Raw genomic sequence first — 7,044 nt, forward strand, 5'->3', positions numbered from 1 at the left:
GAAGCAGAGAGCCGTTCTGCGGCCATGAGGTGGTTTGAACGTGCAGAACAGGGTGCGCCTGCTGCTGAGTGGACGAAGGGCCGACTGCGTCCCTCGCAGGTAGATCTCCTACCTGCTCCACTGTACCTGGGCGCACCTGGAGTAAACAATGCAACTCCCTCTGCTCTTCTCCTTAAAGTGAGCACAGTGCTAAGTCCTCCCAACAGAAAATGCCAGAGGAGCACTGCAGGACGGAACCTGAGCTCCTGTGCAGCCCTGGCCGTCCGCCTGTGGCCCAGAGCTCCATGGGGATCTGACACTCCTCTGCAACACCAGCAGCCCATGGCGCCTGCCAGGGCTGGAGCATCCTTAGTGACCAGCCCCACTACCCAGTCCTGCAGCTTGCAAGCTCTGAGGACTCGAGAGGGCTGGCTCCTACCTCCCCTTAGGACTGTTGCCTACTGTTTGCCCAGCAACTCCACACGGAAATTCAGTCTGGACAAACTGACCCAATCCTCAGTCACCCAGTGGCAGATCACACCTTCTTCCTTGAGACCTGAATTCCTTCCACATTCACCTTGGGTACGCTCCCAATCCTGGGGTACCAAATGCAGTTTCCCATTTTTCATAGTCATTTTTAGTGTGGTTAATCACTCTTATCATTATACCACTCTTGCTTAAACTTCTGGGTAGCTTCAACTTCCTGACTGGATCTAGACAGCTACTCCAAGATAGACCATACCCAGGTCGTCAAATAACATAGTCGAATTTGGAGAATGGGAATCTCACAAAGTGTGTTCTCAGACCATAGTGGGATTAAGCTGGAAATCCGTCACAGAAAGATAACAGGAAAACTCGGAATACTTGAAAACTAAACAACACGCTTCTAAATAATCCATGGGTCAGGAAAGAAGTCTCAGGAGTAATAAAAAAGATACGCTGGTGTAGGAGAACAAAAGTACAACAGCTCAAAATTTGTGAAACACAGTTAAAGCAGGGTTGGGAGGGAAAGGTGCAGCGCTGTGTGCCTACCTTAGAAAAGACAGAGTTTCCAGTCAAAGTTCCAAGCCCTGCGCCCATCGAGTGAAAGAAAGAAAAGCCTGAAGCAAGAAGAAGGAAGGAAATAACAGAGATGGGGGAGAAATCGATACAATTGAAACAAAAATAATAGAGAAAAATCAATGAAAGAAAAAGCTTGTTCTCGGGCAAGATTGATAAAATTGATTCAGAATCTCTTCAAAGACAAATGAAAAATTAGAGAAGACACAGACTGTCGATAGCAGGAACAAGCCAGGGGCCATCGCTACAGCCCCCTGGGCACCGGGAGGCTCAGGAGGAAGCCGCTGTACTACTGACATCTGACAGCCTCCATGAAATGGACCAGTCCTTCAAGAAGCACAAGCTACCCAGAACCCACCTAATCTGAAGCAGATCGTATGAATAGCACTATAACTCATCAAATTGAACCTGTGATTTTGAACTCCCACATCAGAAGTCCCCAGGCCCCGATGTGGAGAATTCTGCCCAACTTTTAAAGAAGAGTCAACACCAATTCTATATAATCTCTTCCAGAAAACAGAGAAGGAGAGAATGCTTTCAGTTCATTTCAAGAACCTAGGTATTATCTTGACACCACACAGTATGAGAAAGAAAGCACAGGCGGATATCCCGCAGGAGCATAGATAAAAAAGCTTTCAGAAGGTACTAGCCATAGGATTCATATTCTATGATATGAAAGAGTTGCACACCATGACCGGGGGCTGCAGGGGTGTGTGCAGTGCAAACCACCACACCAGCCCAGTGAAGAGAAATAATCAACAAGGGAACGCCTCTGAGAAATTGACACCCTTCCTGAATAAATATCTCTGAAAAATAGCCATAAGCACAGGCTGAGGCAGGAGGATGGCAAGTTTCAGGCCAGCCTCAGCAAGTGAGCAAGGCCCCAAGCAACTTAACAAGACCCTGTCTTAAAAACTGGGCTAAGGATGTGGCTCAGAGCCCCTGGGTTTAATCCCTGGTACTTAAACAAAAAAAAAAAAAGAAAGAAAGAAAGAAATAGCAACAGGGATCCTCTTAATGTGATAAAGAGCATTGACATGACCGTAGAGCTAACATCACATACCATCTTCTCCCCTGAGATGACAGCAAGACAGAGACACCCATTCTCCCTGCTCTGATCCAACAGGTCCCTGGAATTCTAGGCAGTGCAGTAGGGTGGGGAGAAATGCAGACTACAGGGAAGACATGACAGCAGAGGACCAGCAAACCTGCCCCGGCTGGCAGGTGACTTGATTGTCCCTGTAGAGAGTCCTAAGGAATCCCCACCCCTCCCCCAAAAAAGCCCTCCTAGGACTAATAAGTGAGGTCAGCAGGGTACAAGATCAACACTCAAAAATCAATTGCATGTCTAGAGCTAGCTGTGAATCATTGGAAACCAAAATTAAAAACACAATGCCATTTCCACTCACTCAAAAAAAAATAAATAAAATACTTAGGTGTAAATCTAGCCAAACATGTGCAGGACTTATATCTTGAAACCCATAAAACACTGATGAATAAACTAAAAAAAAAATAAACCCTAAATAATAGAAAGGCATATTGTGTTCACAGATGAGGAGATTCAACATAGTAAAAATGTCTATTTTCCCCAAATTGATATACAGACTTCTTGCAATTTCCATCAAAATCCCAGTAAGGTTTTCTAAAAAGCTAAAATTTATATAGAAAGGGAAAGGAACTAGAATAACTCAAACAATTTTGAAGAAGGATAATAAAGTGGGAGAACCAGTCTACCTGATTTGAAAATTTATTATAGAGCTACAGTAATCAAGACTGTATTGTCAGAGGAATAGACATAGGAATAGATCAGCAGAGCAGAATAAGAATAATAATAATGAAAGAGAAATTGAGCTGCATAAATATGCCCAACTGATTTTTTGACAAAGGTTCAAAGCAATTTTTGTAGCAAAAGTGCAGCCTTTCAACAAAGGCACTGGGGCAAGTGACTTCCATTGCCAAAAGCAAAACTGAGAGTTGACACCTAAACCTCACACCTCACATGCACAAAAGTTAACTCAGATGCAAAACAGGCTTGAATATGAAACGCAGAACTACACAGCTTTAGGGGAAACCCGTAGGAGAAGATGCTCTGAATCTAGGACACGAGAAGGAGTTTCTAGACTTGCACGAGCCACACAAGAAAAATTGATAAGTCTCACCTCATTAAAATTAAAACTTTTTACTATGTAAAAGTCCCTGCTTGTAATAAGAGAATTAGAGAACACTGGCCGTAGACCTGGAGAAGATATTTGCAGCAACAGATCTGTCAAAGGACGCACATCTAGAATGTAGAAAGAACTAAGAATAAGAGTAAAGACTAAGAGTAAAAAAAAAAAAAATCCAATAACAGTCCAGTTGGGAAATGAACAAAAGATATAAGAGACAAATCACCAGAGAAGATAAACTGATGGCAAATGACACACCACCAAAAAACGTTCACCATCATTATCTACCAAGGAAATGCAACTGAAAACCACGACGAGACATCTCTGTGCTCCTTTCAGAAAGCAACCATAAAGAATGCCGGTGAGGACGCGGACGTGCTGGGTATGTCCCTGCTAGGAAGTAAAGTAGCACAGCCATCCCAAGAGGGTGCAGCTAAACATGCAGCCCGCCTTCACCCAACATCGGTGCTCCTGGAAATTCGCCCCAGAGCCAAGGAAACATGGACACAGGAACACCTGTTTGTGAATGCTCAGAGCACTGGCTTTATGATGGTCCAAGGTGGGAGTCGACCCAGACGCCCTTCAACAGAACTTTCCTACAGTGAAATACTACTCAGCAGTGAAAAAAGAACAAGCTGTTGACATGGATTTGAATGAATTTCCAGAGGAATTATGCTCAGTGAAAAAAGCCAATGCCCAAGGGCTGCGCACGAAACAATGCTCTTGAGATGACCAATTCCAGAACTGCAGACCAGATGGGTAAGTTGTTGCCTGTGCCACAGGTTAGGGGGATGGAATAGATGGGAAGAGCAGGAGAAAGTCAGTGTAGCCCCGGGGTCCTGGCAGTGATGGAAATGTTCTGTACCTTGACTCAGTCACTGTCAATATCAGACTACAACTTGAAGATGCTATCACGGAAGGAAATTGTGTAAAACATACGCGGGGACTTTGCTTTTTTTCTTCCTCCTCTATGTGAATCTACAATTATCTCAAAACAAAGAGGCTATTTTTAAAAAAATCATAAACAAACAGAATCAGAACAACATTCTCAGTGTGACTTAATGTTATTTGATGCATAAGACCTAAAACCCTGCCCTGGCCATGGGCACCTGGCCCCTCTGGAAGAAATACCGGCTCTCACAGGCCATTTTCCTCCACCCCATTTCATTTGTGTCAACTCACTTTTTGTCCACATACACTTGTGTTCAAAGGCAGCTTGCGTTGCTACCATACATGGAAACGCTTCAGAGCGGCTGCCAACCAGAAGTCATCACAAAGAAGGCACAGCTAAAGAGACACACATGAGGAGCCAGCACACGGGGGTCAGCCAGCCCTCAGGTCAGGGCCCCCGCCCCATGCCCAAGCTACAGCTGCAGAATTTTCTCAGCGTGAAGTTCCAGAATGGTTTGGCCCCTCTGCCGCACCACCCTAGCAAGGACGGCAAGGGAAGTGGAGCCCCGGGCCTGGGAGACAGGACCCACCTTTGCCCCTTGGCTACCTACAACCCCTGTGACCTTGAACAAGTCACTTCTATGCGCCCTGCTGTTTCCCTTTTCTCACAGTGGGCTCTCGTTCCTTTGTTGAAGATCAGAAGAGTCACAGATGTGACTATTGGCACAGGGCGGGCTCCCCGTGAGTCTGCCCCCTCATCAACCCCCTTTTCCAGCTTTGGTCTCTGCGGACATGCTGCTGCGCTGCCTGCCAGGAGAAAGGTCTCTCTGGCTGCTGACCCCTGGCCCCTCGCCGTGAGCTCATTTCCCCAGGCAGCTGTGCTGCGGTCAATTCGGTCCTTTCAGGTTGCCCTGCTCACGTGGAGCACCCCCCCATGACTGGCCCCATCCCCAGTTTCCCAGCCCATCCTCATGGCTTGGCTTCTGGGGTCTGCGGTTGGTATGAGCCTGTGGTCCTGAATACAGAGTGTGGGTGGTTCCAGGCACATTCCTTCAGACCGGCCCTGATGCTGACACTGCGTCTCCCCACCAGCCACGGTAATCGTCCTCTAGGTTGAATCCTGTCCTGGCTGCATTTCAGCAGATAAGATCTCTGGTGTCACTCTTACAGAAAGATTTGCTACGGGAAAGGAGAGACATGTTGCCACTCAGAACCTGGCTTCCATGGCTTATCTGAGATTCTCTCCAGCCCTCAGCTATTTTGGAGGCTGGGAAGCCAAATATGTGTATAAATACATGGTTCCTTGGCCCCTGTAAATCTCACTAAAAAATGCTACCCTTGGGTGACTGATTAGCGCAGCTGCTATAAATAGCATGTCTATCAAATACCTTGATAGTCAGATTATACTCTGTTTAAAACTCTTGTGCTAATATAATGTATGTTGTTAACCAATTCACATCTTCAATGTAATTAGGTCCATCATTGGGGGAAAAAAATACAGCTTATAAAGCACTAAATTTCCTTACAAATGTATTCGAGTTTAGCAGAACATGGATTGTGAGCCTGGTTTCTGACAGCCATTATAAATTGCAGTAAATATTTTGACAAACACAACAGTGGTGGTAGGCACACAGGAGAATTACTGAACTGGGTCAGACCCAGTTTTCACGTAGCATTTCTTTTTAACTGTGGGTTTGGAGACAAATATATCATTAAGAACACAGGGTAAAAGAGCTTGTTGGTTAAAAATAAATAAATAAATAACTGGCCCCTTCTGTATCTGTGCCCTGGGGCAGTCACCTACCTTCATAAAGAGAGGTGCATTTCCAACCAGAGACACACCCGTTCGGACCCAGACGGCCTGGCCCAGTCTGGAGACAAAATCCACAGATCCAGAAAGGACCCCAGGCTGGCTGCACAGAGGAGAACTGAACTCCAGGCGCCTCGCCACACTCTGCAGGGGACTTGCTCCTCTTTGCTGAGAAGGTATCTGGTGTTCTCTACCAGTTCCTGCTCCATGGGCAGCATCTCAGAGCACAGAGAGGTTCCAAGCACCTTAGAAAGTAAAATAAAAGAGAAGGGCCTCCCAGTGCTTGTCCTTTGAGTCAACTCCATGTTTAACTGAGAAAAGCACCATTTTGGGTAACCTGGAAGAGACTCGAGCAGAGATGAAACTTGTCGGGTTCAGAAAAAGGAAGTCAATTATTGTCTATACGTTACTTTATGTGACAGTAGCAACCCTTAGAAAACAGGAAGAGAGAGAAGCAGAGACCTAAAAAAAAAAAAAGTACAGACACAGCTCAGATCTTTAGAAGTGTGGCTATTGATCTAACAACCTATGAATGGAGACTGCTTCCCGGGAAGGTAGGTGTACAAAATATTGCATTAGAGACAAGACTGTTCTGCACAGGTTAGTAAGAAGGAGAGCCAGGGTGTGCATTTCCCTGGAGATGGGGTTAGCAGAGCCTCCACTGTAACTCTGGAGGTTCCCAAGGGTCCAGAATGAGCATTTCCATTGCAGGTGGCTAGGCAGGGGATGGGGAGCAGCCATGGTCACTGGGATGCTGGCTTTAATAATTTTGATGTTGTGCTCAATATAAATTTATTTGCATTGATTTCTGTTTTAAAACTTTGTACTGAGTTATGATCTGAAGGATGAGCCTCTGCCTTTAATTGTGCTCTCAAGGGGAGTCTCTGCCTCTGCTGCAGGCTGGGCTCTACTTACTGACCTTGGAAGGACTGAAGACGCAAAGGACAGAGTCAGAGAGTTATGAAAAGGGGAGAGGAGACCAGAAAGGGGGGACAGGGTCTCCCAAGCAGCTGCCAAGCCCACTCCCCGCTGGACCTGGCCAGTCCAGTCCTTTGAGTCTTTACCAAGGACATCCTCAGGAAAGAATCTGTCTCCAGAACTTTAAAAGACTTCCGTTTGCCTCTCCTTCTAAGTTTCACT

General features: G+C 46.0%; 1 protein-coding gene across 3 annotated transcripts in view; it reads right to left on the reverse strand.

Moving 5' to 3' along the window:
• Znf831 (zinc finger protein 831) overlaps positions 1 to 6,246 on the reverse strand; it is an 87,515-nt gene extending 81,269 nt beyond the window's left edge. For all 3 annotated transcript variants that reach the window (XM_027946354.3, XM_027946355.3, XM_027946356.3), the window contains exon 1: positions 5,899 to 6,246. The gene's annotated coding sequence lies outside the window, so the exon portion shown is untranslated. The remainder of the gene's footprint in view (positions 1 to 5,898) is intronic.
• Between the last annotated feature and the right edge of the window lie 798 nt (positions 6,247 to 7,044).

This window comes from Marmota flaviventris, chromosome 2, assembly GCF_047511675.1.
Source record: "Marmota flaviventris isolate mMarFla1 chromosome 2, mMarFla1.hap1, whole genome shotgun sequence".
NCBI classification, from domain to species: domain Eukaryota; kingdom Metazoa; phylum Chordata; class Mammalia; order Rodentia; family Sciuridae; genus Marmota; species Marmota flaviventris.